We start from the raw sequence: 24119 nt of genomic DNA on the forward strand, positions 1-24119 counted from the left end.
GAGCAAAAAGCATTAAGAACAAGTAGATAATGAATTTAAATCCTTTCTGTGCTGTGCCTCCTTCATGCATTCTCAGAGACATACAATTCAGAAAATTAACAACGACTGTAACAGGTCGGATGTTTCTGCTTATGAGCCTCTGAAAATGGAGTATTTCGAGGAAGATTGAGAAATACAAATTTAGACAACACTGATATCTGTAGCTTCCAGATTTTTCAAAAAATTCATCAGGAGAAAGATAAGAAACTGGAAAATAAAAGTTAAAGCATATGTTCTACAAATGCTGAAGGGAAACAGAAATGTCCCAAGCCCTAGATCAGAATAAAATCAAGGTGTTAAAAAAGGCAGGGGAGTAACAGTAGACTAAAAGAAAATGTATGTTTTTTAGAATTCCACCATTAATGCACTAGTGATTTTTTTTCTCTTTCATCTCTTTCTTCCTGTTTCTGTATTTGTTCTTTTCCAATAATGTTTCACACTCCTCCCTCCATTTTTTCATCCAATTCTTTAAATTTATTTGCCATTCATTCCATTTGGACTTCATTATCTATTTTTTGTAAACACTCATGATTGGCTTATTGACCCTCCAGGTTAGCCGAGAACACTAATGTTCTGCATCCTGGACTCAGGTAGGCACACCAGCTCCGAATTGAATCCACCCAACAGACTAACAAAGAGGGCTGATATGCCGGGCAGCCTGGATGTGGTTTTTTGGTGGTTTTCCATGTCCCACCTCAGTTACATAACTTGCAGACATTTGCAAACATTCATTTGCACTATTTCATGGCTTACTCTAGACGCAGACAGCTGGGGTACACTAATTCTGTCCTGGGGCAGGGTGGGGTGAGGAGGCAGGAAGGGTGGGCATCCAGTCACCCTCTGAAACTAACATTGCCAAATCCATAGTAACAGGGCTGACATGCATTGAAGTGGTACAAAGGCCCAAGGAAATGATGATGATGACTCATGATTGGCTTATAATTATCAACAGCTGGTTATTGGGTGTATTCAGGAATTTGAAAACTAGCTGTTATTTAGTTGTGCCTATCAGTCCTATTCCAGTGTTTTAGTTTCTGCACTACCAAGTACGCAGATATGTCCTCTTAGAATAGTTTTTTACTTTTATTTTAAACAGTAATTCAGTGCATTGCTATTTTTGTAGTGCCAGGCATGCAAGACATAGTGCTTCCCACTGCTGGTATGTAAAACAATGGAGTGGGCAAAATGAAGCAGATGGATGTGTGTTACTCGAATGCTGACAACAATTTGTCCTTTTGATAAAGCAATGTGTCATCTGTGTTATGATATAGAGCATTATGTTCACTGATGAAGAACTGTGCTTCATGAAATATTATAAAATAACATTGGGCACATAAAACATGAAAAAAATTATTTTGTGCTTAGTAGCGTATGCAAGGAAGTGAGAGTCAAGGTACATTTCTAAAAAATGTAAGCTGCTTTGTATGAGAAGTGGCAGGAAAACACTAATTTAAATCTTCACTAAATCATCAGTTAGTGACTTATAATATCTGCAACTGCAGAAATCTGGAGAAAATACAATATTGGAACAATGGATATGCATTTCAGAAGACTCACCTTTAAATCCAGGTAAAAATATCCTCAGTCATGTTTTCTGTGCTGATTTATTTCTGCGGGCAAATGATGGTCATGACCTGGGTTAGAGAACCATCCAAATTCCTGTCTTGATCCTTGTTAAAAGTGGGCAGTTGATCTGTATCCAGTCGTCACGTTGCTGTTGGCAGGGTATTACATAAGAAAGATGGGAGCAAGGATTGGGTGCATGGAAAGTTATCATCCAAGACCAGGAAAGTGAAAGGGACTGTTCAATGATGGATGAAAGTGTAGTCTGAGGAAAATAAAGTTTTGAAGACTAAGTGCAGGTAGCAGGTATTAAAATTTCCTCAGAAAATGGAATACAGAAAGATGGAGTGAATGTAGTATGGGAAAGATGGCTAACAAGGTATAACAGCTGCAGAGCACAAGTGAGAGGAGTTAGGAAAGGGGTTAATGTGACATTATAGGGGAAACAGAGACAAGGAAAAATGGAAGAAAGAGAAGAAATGAGAAAAAGTAAAGAATAAAGAGAAAATTTAATAAAATGTCAGAATTAACCAACTGAAAAGCATAAAACCGTTTCACTCTATTCTATGCTACAAAATATTGAGGGAAAAAATAAAGAACAAACAAAAGCTAAAAGTGCACAAAAATAAATGAAAATATAAAACAAGAGGATAAATACAGCATGTGAGAAGAGAGGCAAGTAACAATGGACTTAATTTTAAAAGAACATATATATGTGGGGCAAACGTTGGCGATCCCAGGGCAAGTAAAACATGCTTTGAAAGATATAACATTAGGACATCAAGACAAATTGGACAGGGATCTAGTACATGTGTGTGGACATATGGTTAAGATCCAAATATTTGTTGTCTCTTGCTTTTTACAAGTACATTGAAGAATCATAAGAAAACCACGTCATAATTCTTAAGGGATCAAGTAATAAGGTCAGCACTGTGAAATATGTTCAGGACCAGGATGATACGAGATACTGCTGTAATCTTTTTGCTTAATTCATTTGGCACTAAGCTTTGAATTTTTGTGATGTTACACTGATGTTAACTGAACATTATTTGCAAATACACTAGTGTATAACATGAGCAGCTTGTTATCTGGATCCTGCATATGAAATATTAGGTGCAGCTAAGAGTATGGAAACCCTTTGCCTGTGAGCAGCACAATTTCCCTTTGTGAGGAAGTATTTTTTTTTTAAATAAGTGATGAAAGTGCAAAACATTTGCATTACACTTAGTCATAACTCTTCTAAAACAAGACAGAATTTCACGGCTGGATGAGAGAGTTCATTGATCACCATAAATTATGGACTTCTTTAAAACAAAAGGCCAAGAACTTATATCACACTTCCACAGATACTACCAGTTACTGAAGAAATTACTTTTATTCTATAGAAAACTATGTCACATCAATTTCAGATACTTTGTTAACTGTTTAATAGAACGTGATGCCTCTTATATCTTGTTGAAGACCAGTATAAGAACAATATCTAAAAACACATACCTGAACCTGCACCATCAAGTACATGGTGTTACATAGTTGGAAAATGATATTACTGTGGTAAGGAAAATTCCAAGATGCCAAATTGTAAGACATGCCTCAATGTTGACAAAACCAATTTAATGTGTAAGTAGTTCATTGGGTTGAAAGGCTGAAATGCAGCAGTATGCAGCTAGGCGTATTTCAGATAACCTTTAACTACAGTGACCATAGGCATTCTTTAAGGAAGGTTACTGATGAAATGGGATAAATCTTTAATTTTATGCCATGTCCTTGCAAGAAGATAGGGTGATGTCACAAGTGACATCATCTTGGTGTGCACTCAGGTCAGTTGAGATGTGATTCAAAAGAAGACCTGATTTGATCCATTATAAATTGTTCTGAAGAGACGAACTGAGAAGAGTATCCTGTTTTGTTCAGCGAACCATCCCTGTTCTGTTGCTAATGAGTGCACTGGAGACTGGTTATGATTGACATTGTTTTCAGCAAATGATAGCTAGTGGGGTCTATGTTCATTACAAGCTTCTGCTTAACAGTCCTATTTTTGCACACACACACACACACACACACACACACACACACACACACACACCTAGAATGACATTCCAGTTTGGACAAGATGATTTTGTAAGGGAGATAAGCATTTAATACCTCCATATTTATCCACATACACCTATCGTTTAAAAATGTAAGTTCTGAAGGTAGTATGCAGACATCTGCATCTCAAGCTGTACAGCAAGGGAGCTTTGTAGCTGAGCATATACTACAGCAGGAGTGCCCTACAATATTAGCAGCCTGGTTTGTTGATTCTTAATTTTTGTATTACATTTTACAAGGGGGGTTAAATAAGCGTTGCCACCATTGTTTTCTTGGCCAATTTTGGTTGAAAAAAAATCTGGAATTTATTGTGGGACATTGTGGAATATCCCCTCTTCAGCCCCTACAGTTCTGACAGGTGGCAGCACTGTAGCCTTCAAAATGGTATCTGTAACGGATTGCATTCACAGCAGAGAGCTGTCATTGAGTTTCTTTTGGCAGAAAACCAGAGCATCACAAATATTCATAGGGCTTGTAGAATATCTATGCAGACCTGGAAATGAACAAAAGCATGGTGAGTTGCTGAACGAGGCATGTGTCATCATCGCAACAAGGTTGCACAATCCTATCTGATCTCCCATGTGCCGGCCATCCACACACAGTTGTGATTCCTGCAATGCCGGAACATGCAGACACTGTCATTGGAGGTGATCAATGAATCACAATTGATGTCTGAATGTCTCTGTTGGTAATGTTAACAAAATCACCCATCAGTTGGGGTACTCAAAAGTGTGTGCCCACTGGGTTCACATCATTACAGGCAATGAAATATGGACTTATTACTCTGAACCAGAAACAAAAAGGCAGTCCACTGAGTGGTGCCACACTACCTCTCCTTCAAAGAAAAAGTTCAAAGCCACACCATAAGCTGGTAAAGTCATGGTGATAGTCTTCTGGGAGTCTGAAGGGGTTATTCTGTTTGGCGTCCTTCCTCATGGTGTGATGATCAACTCTGAAGTGTATTGTGCTACCCATAGGAACTGAAGAAACAACTTCAGTGTGTTTGTTGCCACAAGAATGCAAACCAACTTCTCCTTCTCCATGACAACACAAGTTCTCACACAAGTCTGCACACCAGAGAGGAGCTCACAAAAAGCCCCTGGACTTTTCTTCCTTATCCAGCGTACAGACCAGATCTCATACCTTCTGACTTCCATCTTTTTGGCCCAATGAAGGATGCACTCCATGGGAAGCAGTATGTGAACAATATAGAGGTTATTGATGAAACAAGACGTTGACCAATGGAGTGGTACTATGGAAGCATAAAGGCTCTCTCACTAAGGTGGCATAAGGCGGATGCTCTGAATGACATTATGTTGAAAGATAGGGTTTTGTAAAAAGAGAGGATAATAATATGGTGTATTGGAATCCTGAATGAAACCAACCTGCTTTCAGAAAATAAAATGTGTTGGATTACTACTGAATGCCCATAATACATTATGTTAAGGAGGACATATTCATATTGTTTTGTAAATATGAGGGGTAGTCATAGACTTCTATCATCACATCAAAAAAAGAATTACTTTTCTGTTTGTTTGCAGTTATATGTCTGCAGACTTTATACTGTGTGCTTGGTGCACTGAAATCCCCATGTCACAGTACTCTCTCACACCACTAGAGGAACCAAAAGAATATGGCACCGTCCATTGATAAAGCAGAATGTCATACAGTAATATGTGTTCAGCATTTGAAGGGCAACAACAATGCAACACTCCACCCTGAGTTGGCGAAAGTGTATGGGAACAAGGCAACTATTGAGTTGACAGTGGAAAAAGTGGATCAGTTTCCAACATCTTTCACAACATTTTGAACACATCAAAGGTTGCAAAAAAATGGTTCAAATGGCTCTAAGCACTATGGGACTTAACATTTGAGGTCATCGGTCCCCTAGACTTAGAACTATGAAAACCTAACTAACCTAAGGACATCACACACATCCATGCTCAAGGCAGGATTTGAACCTGCGACCATAGCAGCCGTGTGGTTCTGGACTGAAGCACCTAGAACCACTTGGCCACAGCGGCCGGCTTGCAAATGTTGCCACCTGCTGCGTTCTGTGACTGCTCACACCCATTCAAAAAATCCATTGAACTGAGGCAGCAGTGGAAACATTGCAGCTGTATCAGACCAGAACAGGTGACTTCTTTAGGCACCTACTTACCATGGACAAGTGCTGGGTGTATCACCAAGATCCTGAGACAGAGGCATAAAGCAAACAGTGGAAATGTGTAGATTCACCAGTACATAAAAAGGTGGAGACCCAATTAGCATCAGGCAAGATGAGGCTGACTGTTTTTCGGGTCTCCCATGGTATGGTGCTAGCAGAGTATGCTCATAAGGGAAAAAACTATCACTGGAACATACTACCAAAACCCCCTTATGAAGTTATGAGAGGCTTTTGAGATGAAGGATTGCAAGAAGCTGCCCAATGGGGTGTTTTTGCTCCACAACAACCCAGCTCAGTTTGTGCAAGACACAGTCACACGTGCTGCTTCTTTGGGCTATCAAATTTTGTGTCACAATTCATATTCTCCTGGCATGGCACTTAGTGACTTTTTACTCTTTCTGTGGATTAAGGAACCATTCAGTGGTAGGCGTTTCCTGAGTGACGACGTGGTAATTTTTGTGATGAAACAATAGCTGAACAGCAGAACTGCAGCTTTCAGCAACCAACATCTCTGCCAAGTCATCCATCACTGTGAAAAATGTGCTACATTGAAGGGTAATCAATGTCAGCACCAAGGTTGACAGTTGAAACTTAATTACTTTGAGGTTAAATAAAAACTTTATGACTGCCCCTTGTAATAACTATGGGTGTCTTATTTGAGCACAATAGTATTCACTGTCATTAACTGCTACATAATGCTCTGTTGTGGTTGGTAATTGTTATTAAAATTCTTCCCCAATAAGTTACTTCTCATTGTCATTCTTACCACATATATCATGTCTGTGTGAGCCCAAAGGAATGACAGTTATCAATTTATGTCAGACATATGAGGGTGGTTCGATAAGTTCTCGGAATCACCACGTGAGGCCAACGCTGCCACAATGAGTTGCTCACGTGGTATTCATTGGACTGTTGCCTGTAAACATGTGCCATGTCAGTGCTCTTGGAAGAGAGCTATGGTAGTGACGTGGCTCTATTGTTGTTCCTGCATAGTGATTTGCGAAGACGGAAAAAAATCGAGATTCAGGCAGAGATTAAGTACTTTGTAAAGAAAGGTATGAAAGCAAAGTACATCCACACCAGTTTCCATAATACACTGGGGGATTCTGCTCCTTCATATTCAACTGTTGCCAAGTGGACAAATGAATTTAAATTTGGTCGGGAGAGCTTAAATGATGATCCATGCAGTGGTTGGCCAAGATGTGTCACTACTCCAGAAATAATTGCAAAAGTGCACAAAATGGTCATGGAGGACCGCCGATTGAAAGTGCGTGAAATTGCTCATGTTTGCCAGATGTCATCTGAAAGGGTATATAATATTTTAACTGAAGATTTGCGAATGAAAAAATTATCTGCAAAGCGGATGCCATGACAAGACAATGCACGTCTGCACACGAGTGCCATTGCCATGGTAAAATTACATGCACTAAGGTGTAAATTGTTGCCACACCCACTTTATTCATCTGATACAGCTCCATCAGGCTTCCATTACTGCTCAAATCAGAAAATAGCACTTCTGGTCTATGTTGTGTTTGGCATGAAGTGTGTGTGTGTGTTGTGGTCTTCTGTCCAGAGACTGGTTTGATGCAGCTCTCCATGATACTCTATGCTGTGCAAGCTGCTTCATCTCCATGTAACTACTGCACCCTACATCCTTCTGAATCTGCTTAGTGTATTCATCTCTTGGTCTCACTCTACGATTTTTATCTTCCACACTTCCCTCCAACACTAAATTGGTGATCCCTTGATGCCTCAGAATGTGTCCTACCAACTGGTCCCTTCTTCTAGTCAAGTTGTACGAAAAATTCCTCTTCTCCCCAATTCTATTCAGTACCTCCTCATTAGTTACGTAATCTACCCATATAATCTTCAGCATTCTTCTGTAGCACCACATTTCGAAAGCTTTTATTCTCTTCTTGTCTAAACTATTTATAGTCCACGTTTCACATCCATACATGGCTACACTCCATACAAATACTTTCAGAAAAGACTTCCTGACAAATCTATACTCTACGTTAACAAATTTCACTTCTTCAGAAATGCTTTTCTTTCCATTGCTAGTCTGCATTTTATACCCTCTATAATTTGACAATCATCAGTTATTTTACTCCCCAAATAGCCGAACTTATCTACTGCTTTAAGTGTTTCATTTCCTAATCTAATTCCCTCAGCATCACCTGATTTAATTAGATTACATTCCATTATCCTCATTTTGCTTTTGTTGATGTTCATCTTATATCCTCCTTTCAAGACATTGTCCATTCTGTTCAACTGCTCTTCCAGGTCCTTTGCTGTCTTTGACAGGATTATAATGTCATCAGCAAACCTCAAAATTTTTATTTCTTCTCCATGGATTTTAATTCCTACTCCAAACTTTTATTTTGTTTCTTTTACTGCTTGCTCAATATACAGATTGAATAACATCAGGGACAGGTTACAAACCTGTCTCACTCCCTTCCCAACTGCTGCTTCCCTTTCATGCCCCCCAATTTCCGATCTTTCTGTCACTGCCACAGCATCACTTTTCTGGGCGCCCTAGTGGATGGGCTATGAATAAGGCTGACTGAGACTTGTTCTCCTCCATTGCCGCTATTGAGCCTCTTTCTAATGACGCCATTGATGTGGTGGTTCACTCGGTCACCACCGGCATCGTTACTGCCGCAGAATCTGCCATTTCCCGTTCTTTGGGGTCCCCTCGGTGGAGGACTGTGCCTTGGTGGTCACCAGAGATCTTGTTTCTGTACAAATTGTAAATAGCCTTTCATTCCCTGTATTGGACATTTTAATTCAGGTGTTGTATGGTTCATTGTGCTGTAATATTCGTGGTGGAAAAGTAAGTATTGAGGAAGATTTTTCTGCAAGAGTTGGACTTGCTACAACAATAACAGTTCTTTGTGCTGACTGTGACAACAGAAAGTCATCTGTAACATCAAATGAATGCAAGAATAATCTGTATGAGGTAAATGTAAGACTTTTCTATGACATGTGAGCTATTGGAAAAGTGTCTACATGGGCGAACACAGAATCCTAACGGGTCATTCAAAAACATTCTCTGGACACGAGTTCCAAAAAATGTTTTTATAGGGTTCAGTACACTAAAATGGGGACTTAGTGAGGCTGGATTAACATTTAATAATGGAAACATGGGAAGAATAAGAGTTCTGAAACATCTTAACATCACTCCATACTGTAAATGATTTGAAGTTATGAGACAAGTTGAGATTCGCCAAGGCACAACATGCAGCTGAGTTCACCACCAAAGAACCAAGGTCAATCAGAAGAAAGAAGCTTTTAGAGAACGAAGCTAGGAAAGATGACGATGCTGACTATGCCGCTGGGTGTTTTTGAGACTTAATTTAAAATTACAAGTCAATTTTTATCATTTCAAACTTTAAATGCGATTTTCTCGAAATAAAATTTTTTATGCTTTATGATTCTTTCATCAAAAACTACTTGTGATAGCCATATGAAACTTTGGTGCCTATTTCATTATACCATACTGCACCTACTGAAGCACAATCATAGCAATAATTTGAATAAATAGACATCTAGGGCTTTATATGTACAATTATTTGTAAAAAAAAAAAAAAAATAAATAAATAAAATAACGTAATTGAAAATACATATACATCTCTCCTTCTTTTGTACCTCATCTCTTAATTCTGCTTCAGTAGACATAAATAACATGGATTAGATAACTGTAAAAATTTTAGTGTGTTGTCTTTATTGGTTCCAGATATAAAGGTACATAAATTAAGCTAATTTAACATTACCCGCATAGGCCCTGCAAACTCCCCTTAAGTCAATGGGTTTGTCATTACAGCCAACACATGTGAGAAGATGAAGCTAATTTTAAAATCCAGATATGTGGGATAAGAATAGAACTTGGCTATCCAAAGTCATCTTGACTTCTTGGAGAAACTTAATGCTTCTATTTCAGGCAGTTCAAAGACCCTCAACACCACCTACATTGAGTGCCATAAGCAGATCTGACCACACTGGGAGAGGATGTGGATTCTTATGGGAGAGTGATCGCCCTCAAACTGTTACATGCATTCCCAGAAGAAGTTTGTAGACACTGGCTTACCCACACGTGAGCACAAAAGATTCAAGAAGGGAATATCTTATGCCATGTAGAATTTCTAAATAAAGAGGTGGAGGGAGTCATCATCACATGCACAATACATGGAGGTACCAATTCACAAGAGGATTATGTTCCCACAGCATCTGTTTTTCATATGAGAGTTAAAATGATGGGTGACAAAATTCAGACCATTTTTGTGTGCACTGCAAATAAAGGGAGCACTGGAGCCAAGCGTCCTGAAAGGTTGCAAGCTTATAAGCTAGAATAGAAGAAAATGAACCATTACTTCTTGCGGCTCAGTCATTGCCAACTTCACATACTTGCAAACTGTTCATATGAGTATCAGAGGATCAACTGGTAGGAGTAAACTGACATACAATTCAAGACACGGAGGGTCAGTCAAGTTTTATCCATTATTCAATGATTGAACTGCTCCAACTCAATGTCACTAAAACCGCAACTCTGAAGATTATGACATCTGAGTCCTGTACTTCATCCGTCTCAAGGGCAAATGTTCATTTTGATATGATGTAATACTCCACTAACACCCACATATCAGCTACAGCCTTCAAAAGCAGCATTGATGTCTCACATCAACTGACAATACTGCAAGATGTGGGAGATATGGCCTTGAAGGAGGGTACACACATGGTAGATACAAGAGGAGACTGATGATATTCCTACTGAAGTCCAGTGCTGTAAAACTGGAAACTTGTGTCTCTGCAACAACCAACTGAACTGTCACCTTTATTGTGTTTTCTTCCCACAATCTTCAGATATGTTCTTAGTGGAAACAAAACTGGTACTGTAGTTAACTGGGCAACTGTTAAATTAATTCAGGGTGGCTTGAGATGTCTGATGGGTCTGTGTGCTGGCATAACAGAGAATCGAGAATGAGCACTGACACACATGCAAAAACCCTATTTTGCTGGGGTCCCAAGAGTCATAGCACAAGAAGAATGGCTGCAGAGTTGTAAGCCTGCATCAGGAAGAAGTATGGTCTTTGTCTAGCAATTACACTACTGCTGAAGCACATCTTCCGTACTTAAAAAAAAAAAAAAAAGTTGCAGGCGAATGAAAAACTGAAGCTCATTTATGGTGAAAACATGTCACTTTACATTAAGAGGCATAAGATAGAACTAAGAACTAACAGTTGAAAACATATTTTACCAGACACACCATATAGTGAGGAAATTCAATGCTATGTAAATGTATCAGATACAGGATTATGTTCAGTGTCTCATCACATGAACCAGACTTTCCATCTTTGAATGATGTCCTAGAAATAGAACCTAATTTACTGCCAGACATTCTCACAACTTTGTTACTATTCTTCAGGCTTCCAGCTGGACTTCTCATAGCTGACCTTTAATTAACCGGACTGAGATGCCACTAGGTTCTTGTGGTACTGCACTGAACAAACTGAGAATTGTGTCTGCACCATCAGTGATTGATGTGATAACATATCACTTCAAATGCTAATGATTTGGTCTTGCACCAAGCCCACTCCTTTTGTCAGCAGCCATAAGGGAGTTAGATAAACAGAAATAAATATTGACTAGTGTCTGTACTCATATACATTAATATATTCATGGAAGATTTTGTAGCTAGCATGAGAGACTATGATGAGGCTGCAACTGTTTATAACGCAAACTTGGAAATCAACTGGAATACTGAAGATGTCCATTTCCACTGACTACTAGAAGATAGCTGAAGACCTGAATGACAAACTGGCAACTAAGAGAAACATTCTTTCAGCCACAAATTAAACATCTTAGTCTATTCACGACCATTTATTTTGTTGCTTAACTAATCTTTCAAGATAAATGGCTGAGGGATTCTTAATGGAAGGATGTCTTGCCCACAGGTCTTGCACCCAACTGGCACTCTTGGGTTTGAAACCTTTATCACATGTCATTGTTGCACGTTCCCAGATGGATAGGTGCAGCAGGCACAAGTGACTCTGCAGAGGTGCATGTGTTCTGTGATGCATCTGAAAGAGCCTATGATGCTGTTTTGTATGTATAGACAAGTGATAACCTGTTTACACAGTGCATATTGTTTGCAGCAAGAACATAAAGCCACCAATCAAGAAGGTAACCTTATCTATAGTGGAATTACTTACCACATTGGTTGGCTCATGATTCCTTCATTACTATTACCAGGAAACAGTATTTGATGCCAAAAGAGCTACGTTGTGGAGGAACTCCACAGTCACCTTTGAGTGGGTGCAAATGATCCAAATGAAAGGAAAATCTTCATTTGTAGTCAGATCACAGAGGTACCTATCGAACTACACCCATCAATGAAGGCACTGACCTGGAAGTCAAAATCCTGCAGATCACCTTACATGGACACTAGAAGCAGCAGATCTGATAGTAATGCTTCAAAATCTGGTGATACAGTCCCCATAGGCTTTCAGAAGACAAGCAGTTCTGGTCACTGGACATCTTAGGTCCACCAAAATAAATGCCAGAAGCCAAAAACCGAACAAATGTCACTCTGATCATCATCTTACTCAACTTGTAAAAATTCAGTTCATCCCTTATATAACTGCCCTCATATTTCAGTTTACTGATGTCATGAAGGGGAAGATTAAAGGTACTGGCAGACTGAGTACTCTGGAATTACAGATTGGGTCAGAAGAGATCAAGAGGGACTGTTTACAGCTGAACTGTCTGTATTAATTAAGGGAGAACAGTTACCCAAAAGCATCAAAAACTGCTTCATAAAATCCTTTCCTGTAAGACGGCATGATTCAGCTCTGTGGAAGGCTACAATGAATGGCATCAGACAATTCAATTATCTTGGATGGATATCATCTTTCACAGGGCATCTGATCACACACACATACACCCCCCCCCCCCCCCCCCCCCACACACACACACATGTAAGACTTCATCATCGCGGCTAAGAGAGGAGTTTAGGATTTTGTGAGTATAACAAGCTGTTAGATGAGTTCTTCACTCTTGTCTGCCCTGCAAGTTGTCAATATGAAGAAATGGAGGCTGCACTACCACTGGACAGAGTTCAAATCACAAGACCATTCGCAGTAACAGACAATAATTTAGCTGGAGTATTACTTGTTAAAATTGGACACAAAACCAATAAGTCATACATGCTCCTAAGAGGAAAATGCACCACAACACATGTAATTCATATAGAGCTTGACACCTTACAGATTTCTATTGGTCATGCAATGTTTTGCAAGATGTAGAAGTCTACCACTCACAGTTTATTCAGAAAATGCTACAGCATTCCATGGTGTAGGCACAGGACCATCAGAGCTCTTCAGAACAAAACAGCACTTTGAAATACAGTACTACTGTGCCCTACATTGAATCATCTGGAAGTATTTACCATCACAGGTGACTTGGAGTGGATACTGGTGGGAATGTACGGTACACTCCATCAAGTGCTGCTTGAGGAGGATGCTTGGTCACTCTCAGGAGAATGAATAGAGCCTAAACACCATTTTTGCAGAAACAGAAGCTGCAGTTAATTCAAGACACTTCATTCAATGGGACAGTGATATGGTACTGATGTCAGCCCATGTCATAAATGGTAGCACTATTCCAAGTGGGCCACAATCAGAAACTGGAAAGGATCTTGCCAAGGAGTTCTAACAGAAACCAAAGGTTAATTAGGACAATTGGTGTAGCCAGAAAAATGAACACCACCTGCTGCTAAGAAGCTACTACAAGGTTAAAAGATATCCCTCAAGAAGAAAACCAAGAACTGGGAAAGCTATTTTACTTCAGGAGGATATCAGACCACAACTCTTGTGTAAAAGATCTGTGTGAGTGATCTAGTGGTATATTCCATCCTGAATTTTCCATTGTTTGATATAGTGGTAAATAGCATGTCATATTAAATTCCAAATGTTCATGGCTACTCACTCCCTAATATTTTCATATCAGTTTTCATCTGTTTGCTAAGGACAGTACCAAATTAAGCCACTTTTCCATGTAGCAATTGATAATAAGAGGCCCTTGGTTTGCTTTAGGGTTCAAAGTTTTGGATACAAAATAAAACATCACTTAAACAAACAACAGACTTCTCAGTTTAATTTGGGCAAATTTACAGATAACACGAGTCAGATAAATGCCACTAAGCAAATCACATTCTATTCCCACTGATGTTAGGTCATTTAGACATTCTTGTCCCAATGTACGTCAGACTAAAAATTCAAAAGGTCTGAACTTCCATTCTCAATCAAATCTATATTTTTTTCTTTCACTTTTTTCTTCACCTTGGGCAAGGATTTGTTAGCATGTAAAACACCAAGTTATCCCAGGGTTTGGAACTCAATTTGAAATGTAGATTCCCCTGTACTTACTGAATACATCAGTTCAAAGCCAGAGGTGGCATGCTCTCTCTAATAGAACCAACCTAGTAACAAAATTCAAATGGTGCAAATGGCTCTGAGCACTATATGACTTAACTTCTGAGGTCATCAGTCCCCTAGAACTTAGACCTACTTAAACCTAACTAACCTAAGGACATCACACACATTAGGATTCGAAACTGTGACCGTAGCGGCCGCACGGCTCCAGACTGTAGTGCCTAGAACCGCTCGGCCACCCTGACCGGAAACCTTGTAACACATTGGGGAGTTCCGATTAACCTTTGGGTCAAGAACAGGTTTTGTATGTCATTATAGTTATCAATGTGAGAAAATTAGCACTAGTGATTACATTGTTAGCATACTTCAAGAAGTAGCTTGCAGTGGTACTTCTGCTAATTAATGTATAACTTAATAAACTCATTTTACATCTCTGAAAGTTCTTATTCATGAGGGGATTTATGGAATTGTGTGAATTTTGATGAAGGGTAATTACTAATTACTTTACTGAACATTACTTAAGGTAGCAGTCTAGTCAGGTGCAGGTGTCTATGAAACAACTCCACCCACCTGGACACCCAAGAGCAATACAAACTGTTGATCCACCAGGAAAGCTTAAGATCACACCTAACAGGCACTGTTAGTGTGAAACTATAAGAATATCTCATTCAGCTCGCCACTGAATCTTGCTTGGAATCATAAACTTTGCTTAGCAGTGGTAGACATTTGGATCAAGGTAAGAAAAAGATTGTGTATGGAAACAAATTCTTCCTTGTGTTGAGTAGTTGAGACATGGCAAAATTATGAGAAATATTTGGCAACTCTCTTATAATCCACAGATTTACTAGTGTGATGCCAAATTCACATGATAATGTTTTGTCAACTTAATGAACTATTATAAAGTCGGTTGTATCATGTGACAATGAGTTCATAAATTTAGTTTTTCAGCTCTAGGGAGAGTTTTCTATGTGTACATTACAACTGTCATCATATTTCACATTACAAGCTGTACATCTTAACCTTCAGTAGAATAATGGGCAGTACCATGGCAACAGTTTCTCATTAGCCATGTGATACAGCACTCGTCTGTTGATGTAAAGGCAACCACAGTGTTACATTCATATCTCTCTGGAGAAACAGCATCCTTTGTCAGACTTCTACTTTGTATTTAATGAAGCTGCAATGACTAAAATGAAATTCAGTAGTAAAATCACAGGAAAATCTCTGCAACCCTCTTGATTTTCTTGTGTAGACTATACTCCAGCTGTCGATAACTGTCAACCCCCTGCTTGACTGTAATGAAGTTCAGTCATCCAAATGTCAGAACTATTTTACATCAGTAGCCTAACATCAAAAGTTGCCACCTGATAATTTCTAACTTGCTGTAAGCTTTTCTGTCCTCCTATTGATAGCCTACTTAATGTCTCCTATAGCATTAGAGAATAATTGCATATTACTGTATTATGTTTTAGGATTACATTTCATATAGTACAAAAAGGGTACCATATACTCAGCTATCAAGCTAGATGCATATGTCTCTTATTTGGTTAGCGAAAGGGGTGAAGGAGAGAGAGAGGGAAAAGGAGAAGCAACCAAATGTGAAGTTGAATTTGTGACCCTTTCCACAAACAGTTTTGATGATGTCCATTGCGTTATAGAGACCACTAGCAAACATTATCCTATTCACTTGCAATGTATTGTGTCTTTTATAATGACAGAATATTATTCAGAGGGTGGGCAAAAATATGGAAACACCAAAAATACAGCCATTACCTTGCATAACATGATATGGGAAAACTGTTGGCATTCAAAACAGTTTCTAGTTATTTTGGAATGGATTAAGACACTGGAATCTTATATCATTCTTCCTGCAAAATTAGCAGCAAGTTCAGGTAATGATGATGGAGGTGGATAGTGATCACGTACCCTTCTCTCCAAAGTAGAGCACAAAGGCTCAATAATAGTGAGATCTGGTAACTGTTGTGGCCAGGGGGGGGGGGGGGGGGGGGGGTATGGCAGTTAATCCTTATGTTCACAAAACTAGTCCTGGATGGTGTCATTTGTGCCATCAGCCAAAATGGTCATGTAACCCTTGGCAGTAATGCAAGGTTACAGAGTACCCATGGGTCCATGGAATATCACAATATGGCTACCTGAATCATCACTGAACACGTGCCATGTTTCAGTCTTGAGATGTAAATTCAGCCAGAAGCTGGAAAATGAGTGAAACAAGACTCATCCACCCAAATGGCCTTCTTCCATTGCTCCACAGCACAGATTTTAAGGATTCAGCACCATGTTTTCCTGCAGGCATTTGCATCACAGAAGAGTGGTTTTGGATTTCCAGCATGTCCTGCAATTTTCTGTTTATGGGGCTCAGTTCATGTTGTTTTGGTGTTGACAGGGTTTGTGAGTGTGAGATTCAATTCTCTAGTGAGTTTTGTGTCTGTCATCTTCTTCATTTTGCATCGCAATTATCTTCAATGACTGTCTGCCATGACCATTCAAGACACACTTTTATCTGTGACTCAGCAGATGATGTTTTACCAGTTTCCTGTATGTGAGATAAATCTTTGATGCAGTGCCTCTTGAAACACTAAATGCTTCAGTTATCTTTGTTGCAGAAGCACCCACCATACAAGCACCATCAGCTTGCTTACATTGATGGTCAAATAGAGCAGCATCACATGTAGGCATGGCTAGCATCAGCATTTATGTTCAAGCATGCATTTATTGCAGTATTTTTGTATTTCTGTCCAACCTCTGTAATTGCAGGAACGTTTTAGTAGCTTCTTGGTATATGTCTTCATTAATGTCAGAAACATTCATGTATAATGTGTCAAGTAATATTTTCTCTTCACAGTGTCTCACTACAGACTGGAAAACTGGCATATCACATATCATCAGTGTCTGTACTGTATAGGATTTAGTTCTGGTTGTGATTAATTCTGGTCAATTTTTGTGCTGTTTAGTGTACATTTCCATGTTTTGATGCAAATGAATGTCAGGTGGTAAATATAAATTTAACTGAAAATTCAACTTTTGGCAACCAAAAATTTTTCATGGGTAGATATTTCTCACTACAAGGAGCTTTACTTTTTAAATGATACTTGCAATCTATATTGGTCTCATTTGAGAAAATGAAATGCACATAGAAAATGAGGAATAAGTTCCGATCCCAGATAGCTGGCACTAGCTAATTGCTTTCACCATATTCAGTCTGCATTTTATTTATATTTTTCACATACATGTAGCTTCCAACCATTTATTCAACAAAACAAAGGTAGAAAGTAAATCTTTTTCATTTGCCAATGTCAAAATTTTCATCCTCTCTTTTTTTAATTCCACCTTCATTTTAATTTTTGGAACTAGAGATTTCTAGATCTGGGGAAAGATAGAAAATGAGAATGTAGACTTTCCCTCACATACAGTTGATGAAAAACTCTTGGGCTTCCAGCTGCGTTGCAGTATTACAAAACCATGAATTTTGATGAGTGACACACTTATCACCTTCTGCGAAAGTGTTGAGATTTTGTGGATGCTGTCCTATTTATATCTGCAATGTGCCTTCCTCCATCTGGCTCTGGGGGGCTGGGTACAGAGAGATCAGCAGCAGGGGTGGGGGTTGAAGCCACAGTGGGGGGGGGGGGGGGGGGGGGGATAGCAAGCCTGCTGATTGCATCTCTGTCTCGCAAGGATGACAATGGTGAGCATGCTCTTGACAAACTGATGCTATTGCTGGATTCCATGCCACACTCAGTTGATATCCTTTGCCTCTGCTTAAAAGATCCTCATGAATCTGAATTTTGTGATGCCATTACAATAGTTGGTGGCTTGGCAGAGCACCTTGGTGTTCTCAAAGTCAAACGTGAGGTCTTCCTTGATGCTGTGTTCTGCTGTCACAGATTCCTCTGTCTTTCACAGCCGTACATGCCTCATATGTTCCTTGCATTGTTTAGAAATACATCACTTAATTCGTCATATACTGTTAATTGCATTCCAGATAATGCTGTAAATTCCTGGTATGTTGAGTATAAGTGGGTCTTTCACAGGCCCAAGCCACTGTTTCGTCTTCAGCAGTGGTCAGAAGACAATTTTTATGTTTGATTTTTCCAGAAGCTTCCCAATTCTGGATTACAGCAGTCCCAAACATTGAAGAAAAGTGAGTTTCCTGTCATCTTCTCCTTCTTCCCGATTTTCCATGACCTATCTTGTATTGAATGCCCTCTTAATCTGTGCTTCACTGTACCCATTATTTGAAATACCTCCTTCGGGTGCTGCAGTTCATCAAAGAGGCTTTCTCCATCACAGATCACGTGCACCATTTGTACCAAGATGGACAGTACTATTTGCTACTGCACTGGATGGTGGCAGGTTGTTGCATGCATATACAGGTCTGTGCGTTTCTTCTTCCTATATACTGAATGGCCTAGTGTGCCATCTGCCTTCTTCCGTATTAGTACATCCAGAAATGGGAGGCAGCCATTCTCCTCAATTTCCATAGTGAAGGCGATTCTTTCATGGATGCTGTTAAAGTGGTCCTGAAACTCATCCACTGCCCCCCTGCCATGCTCCCAAACCTCAAAAGTATCGTCAACATAGCGATAACAGTGTTTGGGTGTTTGGGAAGCAGTTCAGAAGGCAGTCTCCTCAAAATGTTTCACATATAGATTTGTGATCACTGGAGCAACAGGGGATTCCATGGCTACCCAATCCATCTTCTCACAAAACTCTCCAATGCACTAAAAATAGGTGGTCATTAATGTATGTTCAAAGAGTGCCACTACTTGAGGCTTGAAATGCTGATGCAGCCTTCTAGTGAGCTTCAACATTACTTCATTCTCCATTAAAGTACCTCTGTAAGACTCCTTGGCTCTAGCCTCAAACAGTGAAACTCTTTGAATATGCACTAGCAATCCCTTACTTCAAAAGCATTAGAGAGTTTTATGATCAGACAGATGGAGTGCCCATGGGATCCCCTCTTGCTCCAGTGATCACTGATCTATACCTGGAATGCTTTGAGGAGGTGGCTCTCCAAACATTTCTACCATTATAGTGATGATACCAGGCAGGCATCTTAACTGCATCCAAGAAAACATTGTCTTCACTGTGGAAATAGAGGAGAATGGGTGTCTCCCATTTCTGTATATACTAATAAGGAACAAGGCAGATGGCACACAAGGTTTTTCTGTATATAGGAAGAACACACATACAGACCTCTAACTCCATGCAACAAGCTGCCACCAACCAGCACAGTGGCAAGCAGTACTGTCCACCTGTGTACACAACTGCAGCACCTGAAATGGGTATAGTAAAGTGCAGATTAGGAGAGCATTCCAGATGAGACAGGCCTGGAAAATCAGGAAGAGGGAGCAAAAAACGAGTAACACAATTTTCTTTCCTGTTTGGGACAGCTGTCAGCCAAAATTGGGAGGCTTCTGGAAAAATTAACATAAAAGCCATCTTCTAACCAACACTGAAGAGGAAAGAGTGGCTTGGCTCTGTGAAAGATCCATTTCAACTTAATGTACCAGAACTTACAGCAACACCTGTGAACTGGGTCAACAGTTCATTGGAAAAATGCAATGACGTATTTCTAAATGTTGAGAGGAACATATTGGGCATGTACAGCTGGGACAGACAGAGAAATTGATGATAGCAGAACACAACATCAAGGAAGACTACTGTTACCCCCACCACTTCAACTTCATCTTCCACCCCTCTTGTTGGCCTCTCTACCCAGCTTCCTGGAGCTTTGGGGTGGGGGGGTGGGGGATGTAACACTGCCGATATAAATAGGACAACATCCACAAAATCTCAGCACTTTGCCAGAAGATGAGTAGTATGTCACTCGTTGAAAAGTCATGGTTTTATAATACTGCCACCCGGCTGGAAACCAAGAAGTATTCATCAAGAGAGGAAATGGTTAAAGGAAAAAAGATTATTAAAATAAAGACCCACACATATGCTAATTATGTACTGACAATTGGACTATAGTAGTGGCTTCTGCTTGGAGCCAATAAAGGGTTTGTCACAAAAGAAAGAGATGCTTATCTGCTTTCACATACGTATAACTTGCTTATGTATCTGCTTTTCACATATGTCACTTAATATGTTAAATGGTTAGCATTTTCAACATCTGAAATGAGCTTTTGGACACTACTTTGCTGATGTTGCCTTCAAACACAGACACATCAAAAGGAAACTGGTTGGAGGGTCTTAGTTATTAATCAAGGGATCTATCCTCAAAGGGGCATCTATCTCCAGATGAAATACTGGAATAAAACATTCTGTGATATCTACAAAATCTTATATGTACATACAGACCTGTTACTTAAGAATAGTTTATAAAAAAATTGGCAGTATAACTTGTACACCAAAGTAAAATAAAGAATGTTTAATATCAACCACGAAATTTTCTTTGCCACATTTCCTGATTAAACTTTAATTAAAAAAATTTACCTACTGCATGAGCAGCAATTCATTTCACAAAAATCTGAATTTTGATGAGGTTTCAGAACACACTGCATTTTGCAAGGAAATGTTTTAGGAGTAACTAATCCACCTACTTCAGAACAAATAAATGAAGTTACCAGTGTATTGCAATAAAAAAGGATGCTCAAAATATCCTGAGGCTGTTGATTGCACATAGCAGTTAATCTTCAACTATCATCTCAAATGCTGTAGTACTTCCATTTAGGGTGTGGCCATGGACTATTACTTTGTTATTAACTTGTTATTAAAACAGATAGAGTATTTATGAAATAAAATTCAAAATAATACTGGTTAACTATCCACAACAGAATGAAGCCAAGGAAATATGTAAACTATTTCCTTGTAAAAGCCACAGATAATGCATACCATGCACAATTTAAATTAGCAGTGTGTCTATTTCAAACTTCTTACTTGCTGGCATGCAGAATTATCTTCAAATGTTATCAAATTTTAATAAATGGTACTTAATTTGAAAACTGTTTATAATGTTGCTTCCCAAACATGACATTCAAGTACACATGCTCATGTGGCAGCATCCTTCTGTGGTAGGCTGCTGTAAATTCAATCAACTAACATATAATTTTAACTGTAAAACTAATTTCAATTGTAAAATTAGAGCAGGGTTTCCCTAACTGTGTTCTCTGGAACACATATGATCCACAAGAAGTGCATAAGTAATCCACAAAAAAATTAATAACATGGCATTGTCCAACATTTTGATGATAGTAGTTGCTTTTTAAAAATTGTACTATGATTTCTGTATTGTTAGTTATAATTTAAAATTGAAGTGATCACTGAATAAAACAAGTTTTTCTCAATTTTTTTCCAAATTTTATTAACTTTCTGGACAAACAAGGTGCTTTGTCACAGTACTGAGGTTCTCAAAGTGTTCCATTAGAGAGAAAGTTTGGGAACTCCTGTCTAAGAGCATCAACTAAAGATAGATTAGAGCTTATTATGCTACATCATTTTAGTGCAAATGGTTGAATAAGGCAGTTATTCCTTATGTTAAAGTAGCTGTTTTGAAATGAAGAGCAAAGAAGAATTACAATCCATGCTGTTGACCCATATCATTACGATGACCTGAAAGGAGTGATAACTGCAGCATGTATTATTTGAAAGGCTTCACATGATTTGCACTGTTGAAGCAGTTAAATAAGAAGGCTGTAACAAGCCAGTTAAATCAGAAGGCTCTAACAAGTGAAGAAAACAGTGTACCTGAGTTGAAAACTGAAATTATCTCATTACTGGCTTTCAAAGGAGGAGGACAGTATTCCTGAATACTTGCCTTCTGTGGAGAGTACTTGCCTTCTGTGGAGAGACGGATCAACTAATGATACCAATATGAGTGACCACCATGGAAACCCACAAGGCCTTACTTACATGCTGCGGATGTCTGAGATGAATGAGTTTGTTGTTGACTACAATGGTTTGTGAAATTAGACCAGCATACTAAATTAAATAGCTCAGTAATCATATGAAGAAGCAGTAACCAAATCCTGCTTTTATGGGCTCTAAAGAGATGTGTGGTATATGCATCCATTCAAATGACAGTATATTGGCAGAAAAGACGTGTGATTTCTCAACAGCACCATTACAGCATGGTTGTGGAATAGCACTGGGTAGCTTTCTCTGATGACTAACACTCTTGTATCATAGAATGGACAGATGTCAGTGTGTATGGTAAGACAAATTGGAGAATGAGTTTTGGAAGAATACAAAACAATAGTGACAAACTTTTTGGTCTTGGTACAGCTTCTGGAATTCTCTAAGACTATTAATCTGTATAGCTAGCACTATCTAGCAATATAAACACAAATCCAGTCTCAGTGATCATGTTCAACCATGTGTAATAATCACTTTTTCTGGACTGGAAGTGGTATTTTAGCTTGATGACATACCACATAGACAGAAATGTCTCTGAATATCTTGAAGAACATTGTTATACTTCAGAATAGTTACTTGTCCTCCATATTTCCTGCATCTTAACTTATTTGACAATTAATGTCTTGATCATTGCTTTTGCTGTGTGAGTCCTCCACCACACACTCTTTAGGTGCTGTGGGAAATTCTGCTGACAACATTGCTCTAGATTCCCTGCAGAGACCTAGTGGTACATGAGTGACTCAATTTCATATCATCTAGCTGCTCAATGGTACTTAATATGTGAAATGTATGGTATGAAGAAGAAAAATCCCAAATCCAGACTAATATTATAAATGTGGAAGTAACTCTGTATGTTCTGTTTTCATGACTAAACCACTGTACTACTTTTGATGAAATCTTAAATGGAGATTGCTTGAAACTTGAGGAAGCACATAAGCTACAGTAAGGAGAAAAATATCAACATCTAAGTGGGTGAAGTAGAGAATGGGACTTCTTTTATATCAGTGAACATAAGCCATGTTAAAAAAAATATTAAATTTGTTGCATTATTCACATGTTCTATAGCTATTTCAATAGCACAATGTATAGATGTACACTCCTGCCCATGGTCCTCTGCATGCACTGCTCAGCAGTGGTGTCACACAAGCTGCCGCATCATGCATTGTGGAAGTTGGGGTGGGTTGGGAGCACATCATGTCATGAACTAGTAGACATTTGAGGGCAGCTGACATTATTACATGTACAATAGGTTAGTTGTTCACCATCACATGCCATAACAAAACTATTGATATGTGAACACAGCCATGGGTAACAACTAGTATTTTATAATTTGTAAAAAGTTTAAAGTTTTCACTTTGAATGATTGATATGATCATAAGCTCCAACTACTGTTGCATGCACTACCAAGTGAGCAAACCAAAGTATTTATGATCATTTGGAGGTCAAATATCAAGACATGCCATACCTATAATAATGTTTGTTTTAAAAGAAATTTGATATTTGAAGTGCCTTCACTAAAATATGTTGTCTTCTTTCAAGGAGTAAATCTTATATCTAGGACAGATGATGATGGTTAACTGTCCCTTGCTTTTCTGATATTAAAAATAAGATCTGCAGATTTGATGGGAGTCTGTTCATTTGTATCAAAATTCGTACCTTTTAAGTATGAAGCACACCTAGTTGGTGCTATTGTGGTCATCAGTCTGAAGACTGGTATGATGCACCTCTCTATTCTAGGTGCATTAGGACCCCCCCCCACCCCCTCTCTCGCCTCCCTTGCCCCCTCCCCCTCCCTTGCCCCCTCCCCCTCCCTTTTTCTCCATTACCAAATTAAATGTGCCTTGATGCCCAGGATATGTCATATCAACCTATCCCTTCTTTCAGTCAAGTTATTGTAAACTGATCTGACTCAATACCAAGTGTCAGAAATAAGAACACGAACTCACACATCA

General features: G+C 39.0%; 1 protein-coding gene across 3 annotated transcripts in view; it reads right to left on the reverse strand.

The window, feature by feature from the left end:
- Positions 1-24119, reverse strand: part of LOC124545071 (CB1 cannabinoid receptor-interacting protein 1-like) — a 774949-nt gene that overhangs the window by 43653 nt on the left and 707177 nt on the right. The window contains exon 5 of one of the 3 annotated variants that reach the window (XR_006967587.1): positions 1597-1753. The exons of the other annotated variants lie outside the window; for them this stretch is intronic. The gene's annotated coding sequence lies outside the window, so the exon portion shown is untranslated. The remainder of the gene's footprint in view (positions 1-1596; positions 1754-24119) is intronic. 3 annotated transcript variants of the gene reach the window in all.

This window comes from Schistocerca americana, chromosome 8 (assembly GCF_021461395.2).
Source record: "Schistocerca americana isolate TAMUIC-IGC-003095 chromosome 8, iqSchAmer2.1, whole genome shotgun sequence".
NCBI lineage: Eukaryota > Metazoa > Arthropoda > Insecta > Orthoptera > Acrididae > Schistocerca > Schistocerca americana.